Genomic DNA, 26,134 nt, shown 5'->3' with positions numbered 1-26,134 from the left:
TTTGTCGGACTTCTCTTTCAACAACAGATGTGACACGTTTTATAACTTCTTCACTTCCGTACGAATGTCGACATCTCACCGTTTTGTAATTAGCCCTATCTGATAAACAAATATGAAACATTTCTGTCACTAACTGCAAGCATACTAGCCGTTTTACGATAAGTATGTATATAAGAAAACAATACAAATTTCTTAAATTAGGGTGAGGAATCGGCTTATGGACTATAGTAAGGTAACTAAAGGGAAAATGTTTAGAATGGTTATAAACAAAAAACATTATTTTTGAAATAATGGGAATTTTAATAATATGGAAACCATTACATAAATGAAAACAGAATTACATTCAGCTTGAATCAAAAGGCCAAAAGCAAGAAATGAAAATAGGAAATTAAGGATGATCATGCTTTTAGAGTACTAATGGACGAAGAATGATCTTCATAGCTATGACGTCACTCTTGATCAATTTCAGCTTAGTAATCTTATATCTAAGAGAGAAATATACAAGAAACCACGTTTCCTGGCGTTGTTATAACGGCACATAAAGGTCCATAACCAGACAATTACTGGACCAGCTTCCATGTCAGTAGAACTCAACTATACCTTCGTAACATGATGTATGCACACGTCTCAACTAAAAAAAAAAACACATTGTAAGATATAAAAAACTACATTAATGTATCGACCTGAACACGATAATGGTCTACATGCAGTAAAAATCACAGGCATCGTCAATTCAATGAACGAAGAAAGTAAATACAGTTCAAGTCAGCGAGTAACTTCTCACTAAAAATTATTACAAGAGTTCCAGTCGCCAAAACAAGGACAGACAGTTGCAACTTATTCGTTAACTATATCCGATAGTTTAAGTGAAACAGCAGAATTTTATCACATTTGAAATTAGAATGGAATTTGCAATTCTGAGCAGGAACTTCCAACTGTAGTTGAACATGGTTCAAACGCATTGTCAGAACAGAAAGAAGATTCATGGCATATTTTGCTTAGTGATAAAGAAGTGTTTCAGACCAATCACGTTTTGCCTACAACTTTGAAACGATGTCACGTAAACCATTTCATGGGCACATTTAGCAGGTACCATTAGCTAGGAAAGATCGAGGAAATATCAAGTGATTTAAGAGTAAGTACAATAATCCACCGATTCTAGTTAGCAGAAAGGACGGTGAAGTTAGTGTCGTCATAGGGGCGCACAGTTTAAACGGATTTGTTTTAACTGCCATATTAAGTTGACATAAATTTTTTATGCCTCAATAATTACTATTACTTGCCACTGCAAAAACAAACTACAGCTAACATACACAGCAACGAAATGTTGGTGTCTGTAGAAAAACGTTAGTAATAATACATTTGTCTTTAAGGGGACATTGTATGTCCTATGCCGCCAATGTTAAATTATCGAATTTTGCGATCCATTATTTTGGAATCTTTTAAAGACACCAACTTACAGTTTTCCATAATTATTGCATGCACCTTTCTAGATACACTGAACTAGAATTATTACTAAAATTGTATTGTGGTGCATGTTATCTTTTTTCTTTTCATACTCAGTTTTTGACAGAATTTTGTAAATAAATAAACATAAAAAGAAGACAACTCAGGATATGACACCTTAACTTTTCCCGGCAAATCAAATGTTCAAATAACTTACAGATTTGCTACCGGGTGACGTCGTCGAACACCGCCGATATGTCGACAGGAGCACACCCTGCCATTCTCGAGGCACAAATTCAAGGAAGAAAAAATGTGCAAGCAAATTCAATGGTCAGTACTACGAACAGACTGATGGAGTTGCAATGGGAAGCCCGTTGTCACCTATTGTGGCCAATTTGCTTATGGAAGACTTTGAGGAACGTGCATTGGAGTCAGCGACCTCAAAACCTGCGTGTTTTTTCAGATATGTAGACGATACTTTTGTTGTGTGGTCTCATGGTAGTGAGAATTTAAACCGGTTTTTGGAACATCTGAATTCAATCCACCCGAATATTCAGTTCACTATGGAGGTGGAAAAGAATGGATGCCTTCCCTTCCTTGATGTGTTGGTCAAAAGGAAGACTGATGGTACGTTGGGACATTCTGTTTATAGGAAGCCCACCCACACTGACTTGTATCTGCGAGCTGATAGTTGTCACCATCCTACTCAGCGTGAAGGTGTACTTCGCACCTTGGTTCACAGGACCCACGTTATCTCAGACCCTGAAAGTTTGGCTGCTGAGCTAGCACATCTCGAAGTCACCTTTCGTCAGATTAGTTATAGTGAGAGGCAGATCAAACGTGCGTTGCGCCATCAGCCTTCTGTGCAACGGGTGAGTGACGATAGCAACGAAGTGGCATCTAAGTCTAGGGCCTTTTTGCCTTACGCAGAAAGCTTTCCAACAGGATTGGCCGTATTTTGCGGAAATATGATGTGAAATGTGTTTTTCAACCACCTGCTAAGATTAAGGCCGTGCTGCCGTCCGTAATAGTAGATCTTGGTTTGCGTAAGGCTGGGGTCTATCGTATTCCTTGCAGTTGAGGCATGTCATATATTGGCCAGACAATCAGGACTGTGGAAGACCGGTGTATTGAACATAAGCATCACTCACGTTTACAACAGCCGATCAAATCCGCTATTCATCTACATCTACATTTATACTCCGCAAGCCACCCAACGATGTGTGGCGGAGGGCACTTTACGTGCCACTGTCATTACCTCCCTTTTCTGTTCCAGTCGCGTATGGTTCGCGGGAAGAACGACTGTCTGAAAGCCTCCGTGCGCGCTCGAATCTCTCTAATTTTACATTCGTGATCTCCTCGGGAGGTATAAGTAGGGGGAAGCAATATATTCGATACCTCATCCAGAAACGCACCCTCTCGAAACCTGGCGAGCAAGCTACACCGCGGTGCAGAGCGCCTCTCTTGCAGAGTCTGCCACTTGAGTTTGCTAAACATTTCCGTAACGCTATCACGGTTACCAAATAACCCCGTGACGAAACGCACCGCTCTTCTTTGGATCTTCTCTATCTCCTCCGTCAACCCGATCGGGTACGGATCCCACACTGATGAGCAATACTCAAGTATAGGTCGAACGAATGTTTTGTAAGCCACCTCCTTTGTTGATGGGCTACATTTTCTAAGGACTCTCCCAATGAATCTCAACCTGGTACCCGCCTTACCAACAATTAATTTTATATGATAATTCCACTTCAAATCGTTCCGGACGCATACTCCCAGATATTTTACAGAAGTATAATCATACAATAAAGGATCCTTCTTTCTATATATTCGCAATACATTATATTTGTCTATATTAAGGGTCAGTTGCCACACCCTGCACCAAGTGCCAATTCGCTGCAGATCTTCCTGCATTTCGCTACAATTTTCTAATGCTGCAACTTCTCTGTATACTACAGCATCATCCGCGAAAAGCCGCATGGAACTTACGACACTATCTACTAGGTCAGTTATATATATTGTGAAAAGCAATGGTCCCATAAAACTCCCCTGTGGCACGCCAGAGATTACTTTAACATCTGTAGACGTCTCTCCATTGATAACAACATGCTGTGTTCTGTTTGCTAAAAACTCTTAAATCCAGCCACACAGCTGGTTTGATATTCCGTAGGCTCTTACTTTGTTTATCAGGCGACAGTGCGGAACTGTATCGAACGCCTTCCGGAAGTCAAGGAAAATAGCATCTACCTGGGAGCCTGTATCTAGTATTTTCTGGGTCTCATGAACAAATAAAGCGAGTTGGGTCTCACACGATCGCTGTTTCCGGAATCCATGTTGATTTCTACAGAGTAGATTCTGGGTTTCCAAAAACGACATGATACTCGAGCAAAAAACATGTTCTAAAATTCTGCAACAGATCGACGTCAGAGATATAGGTCTATAGTTTTGCGCATGTGCTCGACGACCATTCTTGAAGACTGGGACTACCTGTGCTCTTTTCCAATCATTTGGAACCCTCCGTTCCTCTAGAGACTTGCGGTACACGGCTGTTAGAAGGGGGGCAAGTTCTTTCGCGTACTCTGTGTAGAATCGAATTGGTATCCCGTCAGGTCCAGTGGACTTTCCTCTATTGAGTGATTCCAGTTGCTGTTCTATTCCTTGGACACTTATTTCGATGTCAGCCATTTTTTCGTCTGTGCGAGGATTTAGAGAAGGAACTGCAGTGCGGTCTTCCTCTGTGAAACAGCTTTGGAAAAAGGTGTTTAGTATTTCAGCTTTACGCGTGTCATCCTCTGTTCCAATGCCATCATCATCCCGGAGTGTCAGGATATGCTGTTTCGAGCCACTTACTGATTTAACATAAGACCAGAACTGCCTAGGATTTTCTTTCAGGTCGGTAGAGAGAATCTTACTTTCGAATTCACTGAACGCTTCACGCATAGCCCTCCTTACGCTAACTTTGACATCGTTTAGCTTCTGTTTGTCTGAGAGGATTTGGCTGCGTTTAAACTTGGAGTGAAGCTCTCTTTGCTTTCGCAGTAGTTTCCTAACTTTGTTGTTGAACCACGGTGGCTTTTTCCCGTCCCTCACAGTTTTACTCGGTACGTACCTGTCTAAAACGCATTTTACAATTGCCTTAAACTTTTTCCATAAACACTCAACATTGTGAGTATCGGAACAGAAATTTTCGTTTTGATCTGTTAGGTAGTCTGAAATCTGCCTTCTATTACTCTTGCTAAACAGATAAACCTTCCTCCCTTTTTTTATATTCCTATTTACTTCCATATTCAGGGATTCTGCAACGGCCTTATGATCGCTGATTCCCCGTTCTGCACTTACAGAGTCGAAAAAATCGGGTCTGTTTGTTATCAGTAGGTCCAAGATGTTATCTCCACGAGTCGGTTCTCTGTTTAATCACTCGAGGTAATTTTCGGATAGTGCACTCAGTATAATGTCACTCGATGCTCTGTCCCTACCTCCCGTCCTAAACATCTGAGTGTCCCAGTCTATATCTGGTAAATTGAAATCTCCACCTAAGACTATAATATGCTGAGAAAATTTATGTGAAATGTATTCCAAATTTTCTCTCAGTTGTTCTGCCACTAATGCTGCTGAGTCGGGAGGTCGGTAAAAGGAGCCAATTATTAATCTAGCTCGGTTGTTGAGTGTAACCTCCACCCACAATATTTCACAGGAACTATCCACTTCTACTTCACTACAGGATAAACTACTACGAACAGCGACAAACACGCCCCCACCGGTTGCATGCAATCTATCCTTTCTAAACACCGTCTGTGCCTTTGTAAAAATTTCGGCTGAATTTATCTCTGGCTTCAGCCAGCTTTCTGTACCTATAACGATTTCAGCTTCTTTGCTTTCTATCAGTGCTTGAAGTTCCGGTACTTTACCAATGCAGCTTCGGCAGTTTACAATTACAACACCAACTGCTGCTTGGCCCCCGCATGTCCTGACTTTGCCCCGCACCCTTTGAGGCTGTTGCCCTTTCTGTACTATCCCGAGGCCATCTAACCAAAAAAACCGCCCTGTCTACGCCACACAACCCCTGCTACCCGTGTAGCCGCTTGCTGCGTGTAGTGGACTGACCTATCCAGCAGAACCCGAAACCCCACCACCCTATGGCGCAAATCGAGGAATCTGCAGCCCACACGGTCGCATAACCGTCTCAGCCTCTGATTCAGACCCTCCACTCGGCTCTGTACCAAAGGTCCGCAGTCAGTCCTGTCGACGATGCTGTAGATGGTGAGCTCTGCTTTCATCCCGCTAGCGAGACTCGCAGTCTTCACCAAATCAGATAGCCGCCGGAAGCCAGAGAGGATTTCCTCCGATCCATAGCGAAACACATCATTGGTGCCGACATGAGCGACCATCTGCAGATGGGTGCACCCTGTACCCTTCATGGCATCCGGTAGGACCCTTTCCACAACTGGAATTACTCCCCCCCGGTATGCACACGGAGCGCACATTGGTTTTCTTCCCCTCTCTTGCTGCCATATCCCTAAGGGACCCCATTACGCGCCTGACGTTGGAGCTCCCAACTACCAGTAAGCCCACCCTCTGCGACTGCCCGGATCTTGCAGACTGAGGGGCAACCTCTGGAACAGGACAAGCAGCCATCTCCGGCCGAAGATCAGTATCTGCCGGAGACAGAGCCTGAAACCGGTTCGTCAGACAAACTGGAGAGGCCTTCCATTCTGTGCTCCAGAATGTCTTCCGCCCCCTGCCACACCTCTAGACGACCTCCCACTCTACCACAGGTGAGGGATCAGCCTCAATGTGGGCAGTGTCCCGAGCAGCCAGAGTCGTAGTCCGATCGGGAGATGCGTGGGACGAGCTGGCAGTCCCCGACAAACCCCCATCCGGACCCCCACAGTGATGCCCATTGGCAACAGCCTCAAGCTGTGTGACCGAAGCCAACACTGCTTGAAGCTGGGAGCGAAGGCATACCAACTCAGTCTGCATCCGAACACAGCAGTTGCAGTCCCTATCCATGCTAAAAACTGTTGTGCAAATAACGTCTGAATTAATCTACAGAGAGTACAAACAAATCGACACAAAATTTAAACGGTTATTAAAATACAAGACTGCCTAGTAAATGCAGTAATGCTGCTACTTGCGCACTGCTGACACACTGCTCGGCGGCGGAAGGAGACTACGCGATTTTACACTATTCAGGTACTAAAACGCGATGCTACAACTCTCAAATACCATAATACGCCCTAAATTTATGATTTAAACAATGCAAGTACCAAAAACACGCAAAGAAATTAAGAGTTAAACTATGTAACAAATGAGTGAGCTAGGAGTATACGACTTTCTGCTGGCAGCTGCTTATCCAACGGCGGCAGGGAGCACACTGGCTGTGACCAACCGACACTGGCCGTTCAAAACAAAAACAGAAGACAGACGACTACGCGAATTTACACTATTCAGGTACTAAAACGCGATGCTACAACTCTCAAATACTATAATACGCCCGAAACTTATCAATTAAACAATGCAAGTACCAAAAACACCCAAAGAAATTAAGAATTAAACTGTGCAGAACATTGCCTTGACACCAGTCATCCTACGGAATACAACACGGAGAGTCTGGCTTGCACGTCCAGCTATTGGGATAGTGTTACTAAGGAAGCTGTTGAAATCGGACTATCAAGTAACCTTATTAACAGAGATGGTGGATTTTGTTTAAATGCTGCTTGGAATCCGGCTCTGTCTCTCATCAAAAAAACAGAGGGACGGAATTAGTGATACCTCACCTGTTGATTAATAGTAACTATCGATATTTCTGATGTTGGCTATCTTTGGTTGTGTTGACACTTGTTCCGTGTTTGGTGTCTTACTTGTTTCTCCTCTGTGAACTGAGGTATTAAATTTGGTTGCACATATTTACTTCCTTGCATTTGTGCCTTGAGAATGGAAGGGTGTGCTCCAGTCGAAATATCGGCGGTGTTCGACGACGTCACCCGGCAGGAAACCCGTAAGTTATTTGAACAACTGAGGATATTTTAATTATTCTAGTTCCATGTGTGTTCAATCTCACATTTGGCATGCTGTGAAAATGTTATGTCTCTACCATCAGCACTTTCTAGAAAACGGGTCAGTTATTGCAAAAAATTTAGTTGAGAGACATTGAGGTTTAAGCCTTTTTCTATTACAAATTGTTATACAGACTTACATTTATGCGTCTTTTATACATTAGAATTGCCCTGACCCATAGTCTGTGTCTTCTTCTGTGTCACAACAGTCCAATGTTTGCCTCCTCCTTTTCTTTCTTGCTTCTTTTGTAATTTGCTACGTCATGTACACAAAGCTCTTCCAGTTACCGCAGTCCTTTAGCTGTGTTCTGTCCAAATATTACCCCTAACTTCTCCAGAACGTTAAGTCTTCCATAGGTCCCACCATTAAAAGTTATTACAGGATCAGACCCTGCTAACTTTAGAGTCATAAGGCCAACAAATACATTTTTAGGCACACACCACCACACAACATTACTGAAGGACTCATTCACATTCTGAGTCTTCCCATGTAAACACTTCTTTAGTAGCTCAGGATTTGCCGAAACTCTGTAAATAGGTTTGATTGCCTCCATTACTGCCAAAGGAAGAGAATGTTTATGTGTAAAGGCATGCAGGGTGGCATAACATTCGGCTTGCCTATATTTACACCAAGTGTCTGGTGGAGATGGAAACAAAGCATGACATGGCTTTTCATCAGTTGATATTAGATGAATGAAAGTGCTCCACACAGCTCTTTTCATCTTCTCCAAATTTTCACAGTTATCTCTAATGGCCTTCTTATAATATTCATGTAATTCATCAATTACTTTGTCCGTTAGTCTTCCAGCATTTCGAGCTGAAACCTTTTTTGACGAAAGTATATCTCCTGAACACGGTAAGAACGAGATTTGAAAGTAGGTTATCCCACATTTTATGTCTCAAATGTATGGACTGTTTTATCATACATCGAGTAGGCACAAAACAAGGCAATTCATAGCCTTCTAGACTGTGTAATTTCCAACATATGACTGCTCAACTGTGGCAGTACATGCGTAGCCGCGAATTTTGACAGCCACATGTCAACATTCAAAATATTGTTTGTAGGTCTCACAACTGTCTGATTTTAATTTATTATATACCAAAATGTTCAGGAAAGTCCAAAGTACATTATGGAGTAGAAAACTTAAAATGTCAAATTTAAGTGAATTTCACATACAATGTCCCTTTAATATAAGTTTACCAGTCTTTAAACTATGACAGTTTCTACAAGAAAAAAGCCTAGTTTATGGTTATATTTTTTACGTCTAATTTCGTTGTAAGAGAGAGCAATTAGTTCTACACTCTTTGGTGCTTTTTCTCCACAGTTTTAATCTCTGTGGATGCATGTTACCCATTTCTATCCAAACAGCTTTCTCACATTGAAATTTATTAATTTTATGGCACCTGTAGCTCAAACAGCAGTGTTAACACCTGGGAATAAATTATTCACACACATAATTAATTACCTTAAAATTAATAATCATTATTGCTATTTACAGTTCAATTAACTTCCTTTTTATAAGACACTTTGCAATCTGGAAAACACCTTGGTTTCATATTTACTTTGATTTCCATTATAAGAAGAAGTTTGATTACTTTCATTGAAGTCTATTAATCGACCACCTAGGTAATAATTGTCTCAAAAAGACTTTCTTACTACCTAATCATTAACTTAGGTCAAATCCTCTAATGTTTTGTACACTTCCTTAAGTAGTATAAATTTCAGTCATACTGCTGTGTTAATGCTTGTAGTTAATAATGTTATAAACAGTTAATATTTTACCTGATTGTGGGATTACCAGACAGAAAGCACTAGGGTGAGGAACACTCTCAGTCTTGAAAGATCCATTATAACTGAATTTAAACTTCGCAATTTTATTGCCTGGCTCACTAAATTTCTCATGAGCATTCACAAGTATAACTTCCCTTACACTGAACTTCACTGGTTCTACATCCCTATGGCGTCTTTGACTCTTGTTTCACCATGCTTGCACAATGTTTTATCTTAGTAATTCTTTCTTCTGTGAAACACCTACGTCATGTCACAATGGAAAATTCATCGTTTCTCCCACTATACTTTTTTACTAACATATCCTTACTTGCAGCATGTAACGTAGTTCATAATTTCTTCAAAGTCAGTGACACATTTGCCCCATCTCTTGTGATTGTTGTGGCAATATGTTCTAAAGTACCAACTCAGCTCATGCATGTAACACTTGGCTTGACGGGCGGTAAGCAGACATATGAATAACTTCTGTTCCTTTGTCTTTCATATCAATGATAATCTAGCTGACGTTCTTTTGGTAAAGTTTTTGCTCAGAACTGATGTCTTTCTTTGAAATACAGACCTTTAAGTGACACAAGCCATCAATGTCCTAAAGAATGAAGGTGGACTATAATGCCAGTTATGACATGGCATCCCCTCTGGCCTAGATGCATTCACTGATTATTTTGGGAAGAGTGTCATACAGCCTTTGTATCCTCTCCTGAAGCAAGATGTTCCACAATCACTGTAACTGGTACTTGATATTGTCGATACTGATACTGGGACAGGGATGATGTCGAAGCTGATCCAACACAGGTTCTATTGGGAAAAGATGTGGGGATCTTTCTGGGTTCTGGAGTACTTCAGCATCACACAGACCATAAAGGCATGTGCCATGTGCCGATGAGCTTTACCCCATTGGAAAATTGCATCCTAGTACTGTCACATGAGAGATACAGAGGACACAGGATGTTCGTGACCTACGATTGTCGTGGCAGAGTTTCCTCAGTCTCTATCACTCATGTACTGGAATTATGCTTGACAGTTTCACACAACATAAGTCTTGGAGTAACACTTCTGTGCCTATCCAAACCACTGGAAAAATAGGACCTCTCCCCAGTCGATGTCATACTTGCTGATGATAGTAATCCGGGGTAGTGCAGAACCGTGATTTATTGCTGAAACTGCAACCCCATTCATTAGCAGTCCACGGTTCCCTATCAAGACACCACACCAAAGGCAGCTGTTTGTTTTGCGGTGTTAATGGCAGCCTACACCAGGGGGTGGTAAGTCCCTAGTCTAGCTGCATCTAGGCTCTCGACAAAAATGCAAGATGACACAAAATGTGGCAGGGAACCTATTACTTGTTCTCAGATTTCAGATGCAGATGTGAAGAGGTAGCGATGTGCTTGGTGCACATGTCGACCATTCTGTGTGGTGGTCAGACGTGGTCGCCCACAGCCATGACCTCCATGCAATCTAACCAAAGACCATTGTCGTATTCGAATGCCCCACAAACTAGGATATTACATGTTTCGAAAAGCAGACAAAATGGAGCTCCAACATGAGATCCCTGGAAACCTTGTGAAGGGCTAGTAATACTGTCTCACAATAGTGAGTTCTATCTTCATGTCGTTCACAGTGGTCATTCACCACCACTCTGTTCACATTCCTTATATACGTTACCAAGTTAAGTGAGAACACTAATCATGGACAACACTAATGCAGTGTGCTGGTTGTTCTACACCTCGCAGGCAATAGGAACTCTGGTCGTTTACGCACCTGATGATAGTGCGTTCGTGTATAAAGTTACACCAGTCATCCGACTAGATCTTATGGGTCCTTGACTTTTTTTGTCGGGCAACATAGTTGAGGATGTTGGAAATATGTACAGCTTGGGGGAGAAAGGGTCTCATAGATTGTGTGCTGCAAAGAGATGTGTTTAGTTTAGTGTAGTAACAGTTTGTTCTTAGACAACATTACGATCCATTGGAAGTCTTTCTTGGAAGTGCAGTTTAGGCTTTTTGTACACTTGTAGGATGGTAGGTGGGGGTGATGCTGATGACACGATTCCTTTTCCCTTACTCAGCATAAGCCATGCTCACATACAATCATAAAACTCTCACTGATGATCTGCATCTAGCTATGAAAGTGAATCCACAGGAACGCAATCCATAACATGTTGCTGAATTTAGATGATAACTAACGAAAATATGAATCTCACATCTCTCGATAAGATGGTAGCCTCAATGTAACTTCAGTTTCTCATGGCGCATTTGTTGACTGAACAAACCATGGGTGTACATCCCGTCGATAATGTCGAACGGGTGCGATATTTCGGCGATCAGACCGCCATCGACAGGTGCGTTGATGAACTGAGTTCCTAAGGGCGTGCGGCCGATTTATATCCACTTGCAATGCAAACCGTTCCCTCTGAGGTCCACATCCGTGGGTATTCTTGGGCAGTCATGGAGACGCTGTGGTACAGTCGACGCAATTGCCCTGTTACCCTGTTCATCAGGTCGACGTGACTGCTGAGCATATCAATTAGCAGCAGTGCTGGTTGCCAAGCCTTTCCGAGATTATAGCTGCAGGTCCGATTCTGAAAATAATCCCTGGTGCGAATATCGATGTCTTCTCTGACGACATTGTTGCATTATCTGGAAGTCTGCTCTAAAATACTAGTGCGTTTTCGTATTCCATAACATATGCCAACTAGCTCTGCAGATGATGGGCAGACGGGAGAAGTGTATGATGCGATAAAATAAATTATTCAGATACATACGGAAGACGAAAATTTAATAGTCATGAGGAACTGGAATTCTATAGTAGGAAAAGGAAGAGAACGACAAGTAGTAGGTGAATATGGACTGGGGATAAGGAATGAAAGAGTAAGCCGCCTGATAGAATTTTGCACAGAGCACAATTTAATGATAGCTAACACTTGGTTTAAGAATTATGAAAGAAGATTGTATACGTGGAAGAGGCATAGAGGCATCGGAAGGTTTTAGATAGATTACATACTGGTCAGACAGGGATTTAGGAACCAGGTTTAAAACTGTAAGAGATTTCCCGGGGCGCTTGTGAACTCTGTTATGAACTGTTGATTAAAACTGATGATACTGCAAAAATGTAGGAATTTAAGGAGATGGGACTTGGATAAACTTAAGGAACCGGAGGTTGTGGAGAGTTTAAGAGAGAACGTTAGCGAACGGTTGACAAGAACTGGGGAAAGAAATACAGTAGAAGAAGAATGGTTAGCTTTGAGAGATGAAATAGTGAAGGTAGCAGAGGATCTAGAAGGTAGAAATCCTTGGGTAACAGAAAAGATATTGAATTTCATTGATGAAAATATGAAGATACAGTAAATGAAGCAGGCGAAATGGAATACAAACATCTCAAAAATGAGATCGACAGGAACAGAAAAACAGCTGAGCAGGGATGGTTAGAGGACAAATGTAAGGATGTAGAAGCATATATAACTAGGGGTAAGATAGATACTGCCTACAGGAAAATTAAAGAGACCTTTGGAGAGAAGGTCTATATGTAATTGAGGGCAATATTATGGAAATGGAAGACGACGTTGATGAAGATGAAATAGGAGATACGATATTACGTGAAGAATTTGACAGAGCACTGAAAGACCTAAGTGGAAACAAGGCCCTGGAGTAGACAACATTCTATTAGAACTACTGATAGCCTTGGAAGAACCAGCCACAACAAAACTCTTCCATCTTGTAAGCAAGATGTATGAGACAGGCGAAATACCTTCAGACTCCAAGAAGCATATGGTAATTCCAATCCCAAAGAAAGCAGGTGTTGAAAAGTGTGAAAATTACCGAACTATCAGTTTAGTAAGTCATGGTTGCATAATATTAGCACGAATTCTTTACAAAAGTATGGAAAAACTGGTAGAAGCCGACCTCGTGGAAGATCTGTTTGGATTCTGTAGAATTGTTGAAACACGTGAGGCAATACTGACTCTACGAATTATCTTGGAAGATAGATTAAGGAAAGGCAAACCTACGTTTCTAGCATTTGTAGACTTAAAGAAAGCTTTTCACAATGTTGACTGGAATACTCTCTTTCAAATTCTGAAGGTGGCAGATGTAAATTACAGGCTATTTACAATTTATACAGAAACCTGTTGGCAGTTGTAAGAGTCGAGGGGCATGAAAGGGAAGCAGTAGTTGAGAGGGGAGTGAGACAGGGTTGTAGCCTATCCCAGATATTATTCAATCTGTATACTGAGCAAGCAGTAAAGGAAACAAAAGAAAAATTAGGAGTAGGCATTAATATCCATGGAGATGAAATAAAAACTTCGAGGTTTGCTGACGATATTGTAATTCTGTCAGACACGACAAAGAATCTGTGATGGACACTTTCTTGAAAGGAGGATATAAGATGAACGTCAGCACAAGCAAAACAAGGATAATCGAATGTAAACGAATTAAATCCGTTCATGCGGAGGGAATTACATTAGGAGACACTAAAAGTAGTAAATGAGTTTTGCTATTTGAGGAGCAAAATAACTGATGATGGTCGAAATTGAGAGGTTATAAAGTGTAGACTGACTACGTCGAGGAATGCATTTCTGAAGACGATAAATTTGTTAACATCGAGTATAGATTTAAGTGTCAGGAAGTTTTTTTTGAAAGTATTTGTATGGAGTGTAGCTATGTATGGAAATGAAACATGTACGATAGACAGTGTAGACAAGAAGGGAATAGAAGCTATCGAAATGTGGTGTTACAGATGAATGCTGAACGTTAGATGGGTAGATCTCGTAACTAATGAAGAGGTACTGAATAGAATTGGGGAGAAGATGAATTTGTTGCACAACTTGAGTGCAAGAATGGATCCGTTGCTAGGACGCGTTCTGATCCATTAAGGGATCACCAATTTAGCATTCGAGGGAAACGTGGAGGTTAAAAATCGTAGAGGGTGGCCAGGAGATGAACACACTAAGCAGATTAAAGAGAATGTTGGTTGCAGTAGTTATTCAGAGATGGAGAAGCTTGCACAGGATAGAGTAGCATCGAGACCTGCATCAAACCAGTCTCTCGACTGAAGACCACAACAACAACAACAACATTGTTCTCTGACATACAAGACTCTGCGCCCGCCGACTTCGCAGGATACATTAGTCGAATGTGACGCTGGTGCTCGACATCGATCTTCGATGGTGCACACTATTTGTCCAAAATATATCTTGCCACATTTGCACGATGTCTGATATGGCCTGGCCTTCGACAGACCGAGATAATTTTTGAAACTCTCCAGTGATTCCCGTGTTCTATTCGGCGGGCAAAAGATAGCCCTTACGCGGTACTCTTCCAGTATGCGCCCGACTTTTCCCAATAGCGCACCTGTGTGCGGTATAAAGACTGTAGGTACGATTTCTTCCATCTCCATAGGTTGTACTGCAGTGGTGGGATGAAGAATGTACTTAACTTGCCAGTCAGAGTATCCGATTCTTCCGAACACAGTTCTGAGATGTTTCAGTTCATCGGGCGGACTCTCTGCCTCAGAGATTGAGTGTGCCTTGTGTACTAGTGTTTTTAGTAATGCTATCTAATTAAGTGCTAACACAGATGAATGTGCCTTTACTTCGGATACATACTGTGGTCCAGAGTGCCATCAGCTCTTCTCTTGATTATGGCGTCGAGGAATGATAGTCTTCTTTTTTATTTGATGTCGATAGTGAATTTGACGTTGGCATGTGTGGAGTTTGGATGTACAAGGACGTCAAGGACTTTGTACTTTTCATGTGGGCACATGACGAAGGTGTCATCCACGTAAGGAAAAAAGAAGTGGGTTCTCATGTGAATGACCTCAGGCCTTATCTTCGAAGACTCCGCATACAAATTCAGAACCACTGGCGACAGTGGTCTGGCCTTGCGATATCCTCCGTTTTCTCATAGTATTCTCCATTAATTAGAAAATACATCGATGTTAGGACATGCCTGAAAAAGTCGGTGGTTATCTCGTCGAACTTTTGACCTATGAGTACATTCAAAAACCCAAGAGGGCAGACATAGCCCAATAGTCCTAAAAATAAAATCAGAGAAAGCGGGCCTAAGAACAGCCTCTATGAAGTCATAATCCAAGATGCCAGTCAAAGATTGCAGTCCATGACACACAAAGACAGCATAATTGTCAGCTTACTTGTGCTATGTATAGTGTCCAAAATGTTTACTTACAAAAATCCGGGGAATGGAATCTTTCTGATATCACAGTGGAACTAGGCCACTTGTCATAAATATAAAACTCAAAGGTTTTGAGTAGTTTAAAATGGTGAGAAATTCAAGCAGCCTATTTAAAAAGACACCTCAGCAATTTCTCGCACCCCTTTGTTGTCGCTGTTAAGTGACACAGCTTGCTCGTTTAAATAATGTCACCCAATGATGAGAGCTGAGTTACCTTAAGTTCGAGATGGTGTCATGTTTCATGTTAAATATTTACGGTGTATGTATGTATGTATGCGTGTGTGTGTGTGTGTGTGTGTGTGTGTGTGTGTGTGTGTGTGTGTGTATGTGCGTCCGTGAGAGTGAGAGAGTGGTGGGGGGGGGGGGGGGGGAGTATGTGTGTAGTAGCACAGAACAACTGCATCTTTATTTAAACAAAAGCAACACCTAGAAGGCCTCTTGTGCACTGCCCCCACTACCCCTGCACTGCCACCCCCACCACCCCTGTGTCAGTCTGTGGCAGAGAGATTGAAGGTGGAAGCATTTCTAAAAGCCTGCACATCCATTGCATCACATCACATATTGTTCGGTAATGTGTCAACAGCCATTACCACTCTGCTTGAGTGTCTGGCATGAAGCATGTTCTTACAATGCTTGGCGTCTCCCACATGACTGTTGGAAAATACAATAATATAACACTTGTGATGTTCCATAGCTGACACGGCCTGCACATTTGCCATGATTCATGCGATGTAATAGTTGTCAAATTTAAACCACTTGGCTTACAGACCTATGTCACATGTCCCAAAAGCATAAATACGACTTATTTCAACATAAAAAGCAGTTTAAGAAGTGTAAATGCGTCCCTGATTGTAAAAGGCATGTGATGAGGTAGCTGCACTTTGTATGGTCTAGGCATCTGGCGTTGAAAGAGTTGTTTGAAAAATATATGGAAGGGGATGAAGTAGAAAGAAAAATGAATGTCTGGAGTTAACAAAGTAGATTTATTTGTAATTTATTTTTTCCAAACAGATTTTATACTTTACTAATAAGATGAATATGTTTTTCAAAACAGATGACCCACAGGCTAGAAAAGTTCATATCCTTTATAGTTCCTATCATATTTCCTACAAGAGACAATCTATAAAACTGTCAACAATATTTACAAAATACTTTACAATATTTACAAAATAGTTTGTGTACAAACAATATATACGTATTATACATAATATGTCTGACGAATTGGAACAGTTTAATTTGTTTTCGCAGACTGAAGCTCTTACGTTTTTTCAATAGGTTGGAACAGTTTTTACACCTGGAATATTCTACATATACAACACATACATCAACTCTCTGCTTCCATCACTCACGTGAAAAGTGTGATATTTTGATAATTTATCGTGTACCTTATTTTCCCCTCCACCTTAGTGAACAGCTTCGGGTGGGAACCGTTTTGTGGAAATTGGTGCACTCGACACAGCAGCAAATCGCAGTGTGCATCATGGAAGTTATTGTGATAATGTGAGTCTACCTCTAAAACATATCATAATTAGAATCTGCCGCCACAGATGAATACTATTTATTCGACTCATTGTACCTACGGACATATTCACAACGCCTCCAGTGCTCAGAAAACAGCGATCTACCATCAGTCTATGTTTCCATGCATACACTCCAGGATCGCTCAAAAATGTCTCCAAGTAATTGTAAATCTGTATGCAGATAAAGATTTGCATATTTCTCTAAATTAGAGATGTTAAACTCTTCAAACATTAGCCCCATGCGTATATTCTTCATCCGTAATAACATTGCCTATAAATTTACTGGAGAATGTGGTTTGCCAGGCAATGTGGTTTGGTCGAGTTTCTCCATCGACTCCAGATGTCTGTAAGGAAAGATCCATTTCTTCGTTACAGCCTGAAACAGCATCACTTGGATGTGAATGTCGAGTGAGAGGCATATTGTCCTCGCAAATGGTTTCAGAAAATTACCTAAATAGTACCTTCGTGAATCCTAGTGAGCCCAGGAGTACAATATAATATTCTTGGTGATTCTCTTTGTAAACCAAATCTCTTTTCTTGTGGCCTGAGCTATTAAGTAACCTGATCACTGCATGGACTGAAAATAGACAAGTGCTCAACAGGGAAATCAGCATCATACCCGCTCAAATGATGAAAGAGGATGATTGTGTGTCGTGGGAGTTTATAATTCAAGTTGAATGAATGAATTGTGTATTGCACCACAGAATTTGTCAGATACGTTTTTCAGCTTTATTAGCTAATCGCTGCCCACAAATATAGCAGTCAACTGCTTTCTCTGCGTGTCAGTTATAGGAATTTCGGTGTTGTCAATCACATGAACTTTATTTGCAAGTTCCCCAAGCTAGAGAAACCGTCTTACAGGATGTTGCCTGATGTGTGATCAACCGTAATTGTAACTTCAGTTGTATGTACATACAACCTGCTAGACTGCGACAAGCGATTCCTGTTCTATGAGGGTAGTGTTGAGGCAGTATGATCACCCTCATAGCACACCACAGAAGCGAGACGGAGCTCGAGTTCGGCATATACCACAAAGATTACACGCCATTTTTGAAGGAAATTCTTAAAATTTAGAAATTTATTCGCCTCTGCCGGCTTTTCTACATGTAGCAGTTCTTGTGTAGAGGAATCCCACAGAAGTTCTTTTAATCGCTCGCTCATGGAAAACGTATTCGGGTACCTAAGAAAAAATGGCAAATATCACGTTTTGTGCATGGTCGAGAGGAAATTAGGTGGGGCATATTTTGGATACAACAGTAATGTTGTTTCTCACACTAACACATTAACAATAGATCTTCGTGGGCCAACCATTCAATTTAAAGAACTGAATGCTTCAGAGAACTTTGTACTTAACGCCCTGCACATTGTACTTGAGCAACATTCACCCAGGCTGTAGATGTGAACAGACATGTCGGAATTCTGCCTCTTAAATTAGAGACGTCCTGGTTTTCATGGAAAGCTCAATTTCATCAAGACTATATAATGTTTATAGTAGTCATTAAGTTCATCAGTGTTGCTTTTATTCACAGGCACAAAATGAATGTTAAAATTTCTCTTGCAATCCAGAAGTGACTATGCAAAGCAACAGTTATTGTTATTTTGGACATTATAACGCTGTATTCTAACTACATGTTATGTACGAGGGAAACAGGAAGAGCTGCCATCAATAGGTTCACACACAGGCATAAGAATGTCGAAATACATGACTGTACTACAGAGCTTTCCCAGAATGTATTTACTGTAATTCAGAGAATCAGGCCTGTATAACATTAAGGGCAGATTTCCCAAACCACTCAGATATTGAAGTGCCCATGATAAATGACATTTTCACCTCATGTATGTATGGCGGTATTTCAAACACCTTACTTTGCCGAAACAATGAACTCACAGGACAGCATATGTTCAACTTAATGGCGAAGTACTGCGGATCATTTACGAACTTTGAAAGTCTCCAGACACATTAGATTAGATTAGGTTAGATTAGTACTTGTTCCATAGATCATGAATACGACACTTCGTAATGATGTGGAACGTGTCAGGTTAATAAAAGGTGTCTATACAAGATATTATATTAGACAAAGTATTACATGACACTCAATATTTTTTTATTTTTTTTGTGGGGATTGGGAAATTACCCACTTACTATATCCAAAATGTCATCTATTGAGTAGAAGGAGCTGCCACTAAGAAATTCTTTTAATTTACTTTTAAATGCTATATGGCTATCTGTCAGACTTTTGATGCTATTAGGTAAGTGAGCAAAGACTTTTGTGGCAGCATAATTTACCCCCTTCTGAGCCAAAGTTAGATTTAACCTTGAGTAGTGAAGATCATCCTTTCTCATAGTGTTGTAGCCATGTACACTGCTAGTACTTTTGAATTCGTTCGGTTTGTTAATAACAAATTTCATAAGTGAATATATATATTGTGATGCTACAGTGAAGATTTCTAGCTCTTTAAATAATTGTCTGCAGGATGATCTTGGATGAGCTCCAGTGAATTACCAAAAGGAGAGGTTCATGATATCCCACTGCTTTATTGATGTCCCCAAGTGCTACTCATCTCACTTAATACAGTAAACTGTTGCCCACTACCTGATACTTGTTGCTGCTAACAGAAAGTGAAGAGCGGCTGCTACTGGACGATAGATGATAGTTATTATTACTAAGATCTCATCGAGTTGTAATAAAATGGAACACCGACAGCCGTCCTTACGATGTTATTCATTATACAGCTACCAGCTTCTGTGCTTCAGTACACCATCTTCAAGCCTTAACTGACGTTGAGGGTTTTAACTCCAGTCACATACGATTCATCGGTGTCCAACATTTATAAACTGGTTTTTGCAGACTACCTGTAACATCGGCGTGGTGTACCCAACCATCAATTACCAACTGACCAAATGTCGACGGTCCAAGTGTCAGTGACGCTGCCACCAGCAATGGTCCCAGTGTTGGTGTTGGTGCAGGCCATGGTAGCAGTGTTTGTAATGCTGTAGTTGGAGGTCTGAGTGTAGACAATGGCATTGGAAATCACGGTAGTAATGGCACAGGTGCTGATGGTGCCAGGAGCAGTGCTGTGGCTCGCAGACGTCCAGTGGAGACGATTCTGTGGGTGGGGATGGCAAACCGAAATAGTTCAGTATTTCTGGAAAACACCAATGGTCTACAAATATCATGAATAAAAGATATACACGTACACACACACACACACATACACACACACACACACACACACACACACACACACACACACACATACACACACACACACACACACAGAGAGAGAGAGAGAGAGAGAGAGAGAGAGAGAGAAGGAGAGAGGAAGAGAGAGACAGACAGATATGTAAGAACTCAGCCTCAGCTGTATCATTCAAGGGTATGTACCCAACTTCATGCTTCTTGTTGGGTATGCCTTTGCTCTTGTCATGTCACCAGCTTCGATGTCGAATCGAAAACCCAGAGCCAATATATCATCCAACATATGACTGCACTTATTCACACGAGATTACCTGTGACACTGTCAATGCAGTCAACCGACACGACGCAGAAAATTGGCACACTAGGTAAAACAACAGTCTGTATACGTTCTGTGATGGTGTTGTCAAATCAAGAACAATTACAGGTGTATGTGACAAATCAGAATCATTCAACAATCCTAGAAAAACATCAGTCAATAACTACAATATGGAAACTACACATTTAAGTATATAGTGTAAGATGGGGTAAAATTGTTACAATCCCGTTTTTACACATTTACCAGTTAGTTACACTGGTCAACAGTCGATTTCCCAATTTAAGTTCTCACAACACAAGGCTTTGTACAAATCAGTTGTATGAGTAAGTTCATAAGTACTACAAATCACGATTGTGATGATGCTTGAGTCAAAACAACAAAAAACAATAAATCCCTGTCTGATTTGCAATCTGCATTAATTATCCTAGTAATTTGCTAAAATTTAAATATGAAGCTTGGTAGAGCCAGCTTAGTACTATATTTCTAGTAATTTATTATTATTGTTCTTAAACTGTAATATCATGACATGTCCAATAACCTTGTAAAAGTAATCTACAGATAAATAAAACTACTACTGCTGCAGCTGCTACTACTACTACCACTGATGTGCTGTCAGTACTTTTGATGCATTGGATCTCTTCGACAAAACATATGTTAGATGCCAAACAGCTTATACGGCAATCAATGGATTCAAAGTAAAGCGATTTTTTTAGTTGCAATGGACCTAATGTAACCTGTCGTCAAAGACTGACATTTTTAGAGGAAGGATGAAGTGACAGGGTCAAATTTATTTCCACTTAAAAGTATTTCAGCATTTTGGTTCTTAATGCACGATAAAAACTGCTATTTGTTTTGGTGTTGTTTCTATTATTTTTTCCGTCATACTTTGGTGGCCTTTTGTAGAGACAATGGTGAAGTTAGAAACTAATAAAATATTCTTGAAAGTCTTAAAACATTATGTATATTTTTCTATCTGAAATTGGTATTGTTACTTCTTGAGAATATGAGGAAATGTTTCGTATGTGGCGACAAAAGTAAAATAGTTTCTGCTATGTTATTTGAGTGGGATATACAGTTGCAGTAAATTGACCCGCATTAGCGGGGTAATGTTAGTACAAATTTTTACTTTTTATTAAACAATAAAATGGGTGGTCCATTGATAGTGACCGGGCCAAATATCTCACGAAATAAGCATCAAACGAAAAGGCTACAAAGCATGAAACTCGTCTAGCTTGAAGGGGGGAATCCAGATGGCGCTATGGTTGCCCCGCTAGATGGCGCTGCCATAGATCAAACGGATATCAACTGCGTTTTTTTATATAGGAACCCCTATCTTTTATTACATATTCGTGTAGTACGTAAAGAAATATGAATGTTTTAGTTGGACTACTTTTTTCGCTTTTTGATAGATGACGCTGTAATAGTCACAAACGTATAAGTACGTGGTATCACTTAACATTCCGCCAGTACGGACGGTATTTGCTTCGTGATGCATTACCCGTGTTAAGATGGACCGTTTACCAATTGCAGAAAAGGTCGATATCGTGTTGATGTATGGCTATTGTGATCAAAATGCCCAACGGGCGTGTGCTATGTATGATGCTCGGTATCCTGGACGATATCATCCAAGTGTCCGGACCGTTCGCCGGATAGTTACGTTAGTTAAGGAAACAGGAAGTGTTCAGCCACATGTGAAACGTCAACCACGACCTGCAACAAATGATGATGTCCAAGTAGGTGTTTTAGCTGCTGTCGCGGCTAATCCTCACATCAGTAGCAGACAAATTGCGCGAGAATCGGGAATCTGAAAAACGTCGGTGTTGAGAATGGTACATCAACATGGACTGCACCCGTACCGTATTTCTATGCACCAGGAATTGCATGGCAACGACTTTGAACGTCGTGTGCAGTTCTGCCACTGGGCACAAGAGAAATTACGGGACGATGACAGATTTTTTGCACGCGTTCTATTTAGCGACGAAGCATTATTCACCAACAGCGGTAACGTAAACCGGCATAATATGCACTACTGGGCAACGGAAAATCCACGATGGCTGCGACAAGTGGAACATCAGCGACCTTGGCGGGTTAACGTATGGTGCGGCATTATGGGAGGAAGGATAATTGGCCCCCATTTTATCGATGGCAATCTAAATGGTGCAATGTATGCTGATTATGTACATATTGTTCTACCGATGTTACTACAAGATGTTTCACTGTATGACAGAATGGCGATGTACTTCCAACATGATGGATGTCCGGCATATAGCTCGTGTGTGGTTGAAGCGGTATTGAATAGCATATTTCGTAACAGGTGGATTGGTCGTCGAAGCACCATACCACGGCTCTCACGTTCACTGGATCTGACGTCTCCGGATTTCTTTCTGTGGGGAAAGTTGAAGGATACTTATTATCGTGATCCACCGACAACGCCTGATAACATGCGTCAGCGCATTGTCAATGAAAGTGCGAACATTACGGAAGGCGAACTACTCGCTGTTGGGAGGAATGTCGTTACACGTATTGCCAAATGCATTGAGGCTGACGGACATCATTTTGAGCATTTGTTGCATTAATGAGGTATTTACAGGTAATCACGCTGTTACAACATGTGTTCTCAGAAATGATAAGTTCACAAAGGTACATGTATCACATTGGAACAACCGAAATAAAATGTTCAAACGTACCTACGCTCTGTATTTTAATTTAAGAAAACCTACCTTTTACCAACTGTTCGTCTAAAATTGTGAGTCATATGTTTGTGACTATTACAGCGCCATGTATCACAAAGCGAAAAAAGTGATTCAACTAAAACATTCATATTTCTTTACGTACTACACGAATATGTAATAAAAATGGTGATTCCTATTTTTAAAAAACGCAGTTGATATCCGTTTGATCTATGGCAGCGTCATCTAGAGGGCCAACCATAGCGCCAACTTGTTTCCCCCTTCAAGCTAGCAAGTTTCGTTCTTTGTAGTTTTTTCGTTTGACGCTTATTTCGAGAGATAGTTGGCCCGGTCACGATTCCATAAACAGGTTGGAATGAAACTGTGGCTGCCTTCCGGTGTTATGTACTCACTGTTAGAGGAACGATTGTGGGTGTATGAACTGACCATCAAAACGCAGTTTTTAAAAGGGGTAGACATGCATCATGCGGTTCTAGGTCTGGATGTACACTGCACCTCAGGACTGAGTATTATGTGAACCTTGAGCACACAGTGCAGGTGAAATATTGAGCCCAGAGATTGTTTCAAAATATATCATTGACTTGTCATCCAACTTAATCGTATTAGTAGTGTAATACACACACTGAACATTCCTTCTACTTCATCCTAAGGAGGTGGAGTGGTGGGCATATATATCCTTGTTGATATCTGTGATGGTTCAACTCCATCACGTCATTATGGTGTCTCGAACATCTGATGTAAGGCTCTGGTACGTCCTGCGTGCATTTTTAATCAAATATATACACTTGTCAAGTGGCTGTAGAGGGTGGGGGCCTGGCTTTGATGGCTTGATGCCTGAATGAACTCTTCACTATTGAACTACCTATAAGGTGACTTGATCCACCATCACACAAGTAGCGCATGGTCTTACTGTGCTATGTGACTCTACCTAACGAAAAATCGAGATTAGAAACTAATTCATCATGCGTGCGTTACGTAGGTCGGTATTGGCTCAGTTTGACTTCTATGAAGGAGAGTTTCTGTATACAGAACGAACTCATCTATGCCAGGCCCTAGGAACATAACCTGTTGTGGAGCAGTAGAATTAGGTTACGGACATTTTTTAAAAGGCGATTGAAGTGTGTGTTATCGATATGTGGACTGTGATGTGTACTTATGTAAGTGGTACTGACTGGGTTAAGTTAAACTGTGTTAATCTTAATGTGAACACATGTTTTCTGTCTCTATTCACTGGTGGTCATAGGCACCATGTTAGTTTACATTGAATACCAGTGCTTATTTTCGCCAAGGGCATTTGGGACAGTTCGTAGCTCCTTTATTGCTCATATTTTGGCTACCGTTTGGTTTTTCTCTGATTTATCTGATGCTACCTTAATTTGTAATAAATATGTTCATTGAATGTTGTTGCATACTTCTCGACCTGGTACCACCACTACTAACTGCCACTATAATTTCGAACTGCAGCATTCAGTTTTGAGAAATTTCACTTTTCCGATAGGTTTCTTGAATCAACGATCGTGGAGAGTGTCACGGTAACTCATTCATTGTTTGCAAAGATGCTGAAGGTGATGTCTATAAGGAATTCGTTGAGGAAGCCTTGAGTGCCAATTAGTATATTTGTGGCTTGATTTGCCATAATGAAATATTTTACATCTGATCCTGGAAGTGTTAAATAACACAATTTCAGTAGGTGGAGAGTAGTTAATTATATAAGTGTGGAGTATTAATGTGGATGCCGCACTGTATGATGGAAAGTAATCAGAAGTTACAAATTCAACATGGATGTCAATTAATCTCGTCTGTATACTCGCATTCAGTTTTAAACAATCGAAATTAATCGGAGCTAATGTCTTAAAGGCCTTTGGATTGAGCAAACAAGCATCATTCTCTTCACCCACATAGTGTGATGAATGAATCCTTCCATTAATATCAAATAAAATGCTGTAGACATTAGTAAACCAACCTTGTTGTATACTGCCATAGAGGTAAAACTCCGAACGTAGAAAAACTTTGGCATTTGTTATATTAAATTTGTTGAATCCACTCGAATCATAGTTCAGGATCATTTACCTATGAATCAGAAATGCGAGTAAGATAAACAAGGCATTCCTAAACGAGTTAATGTTTTAACAGTCCGTGATTAACAGGATCCACTCAGAAGTAGAAGATATCCAAACAGTTCTCATGATCTGAAGTTAAAAGCAACTGAATGCCACAACTGCGTAAACTGTATATCCCCCACAACTGGCTGGTTAAATCAATTCAAAGGTCGGAGAAAAGCAAAGTACACGGACCTGGGACCTTCACCTTTCACGGGCAATTGCTCTACCGACTGAGGAGCTTCTTTCGATTCTGTGCGGATATCGCATGACGTGTCTCAAAGTATTTATGACGAAACGTTTACTTACCATATATTACACACGGGGGCCATCCTCCTGACTGAACTCACTAAGCTACAGCGTCGGCCGCTATCCAAGCATGACTGACGACATGCCCTCACAGATTTACGTCCGTCGGTACCTAATCACAAATCGCCACATACTCTGCTGCACAGTGAAAATTCATTCTGGAATCAACCCGGAGTCTAAGCCCCATCTCCGCACTATTATTTTTTCCAGAAATCCTAGACCCACGAGGTATCCTGTAGAATTGTGAAGTCTGAAAGACATGCGACGGGGGTAGGGACAGAAGTCAAACTCTGGAGGCGGAACCTAAGTTGTTTTTGAATAGCTCAGCTGGTAGACACTTGCCCGTGAAATGCAGAGTCCCCAGGTCCGTGTCCTATCTAGCCCACAGTTTTAGTGTTCCTGGATGTTTTAAATTAGCTCACGCTCCACTGAAGAGTGAAAATTCTTTCTGGGCACTGAGTTGTGTTCGCTAGGAAGTCTTCAGTCCAATAGCATACCTCCCGTTCGCACGAAATCTCATTTAC

This window comes from Schistocerca piceifrons, chromosome 5 (assembly GCF_021461385.2).
Source record: "Schistocerca piceifrons isolate TAMUIC-IGC-003096 chromosome 5, iqSchPice1.1, whole genome shotgun sequence".
NCBI lineage: Eukaryota > Metazoa > Arthropoda > Insecta > Orthoptera > Acrididae > Schistocerca > Schistocerca piceifrons.
This window is presented reverse-complemented; position numbering follows the sequence as displayed.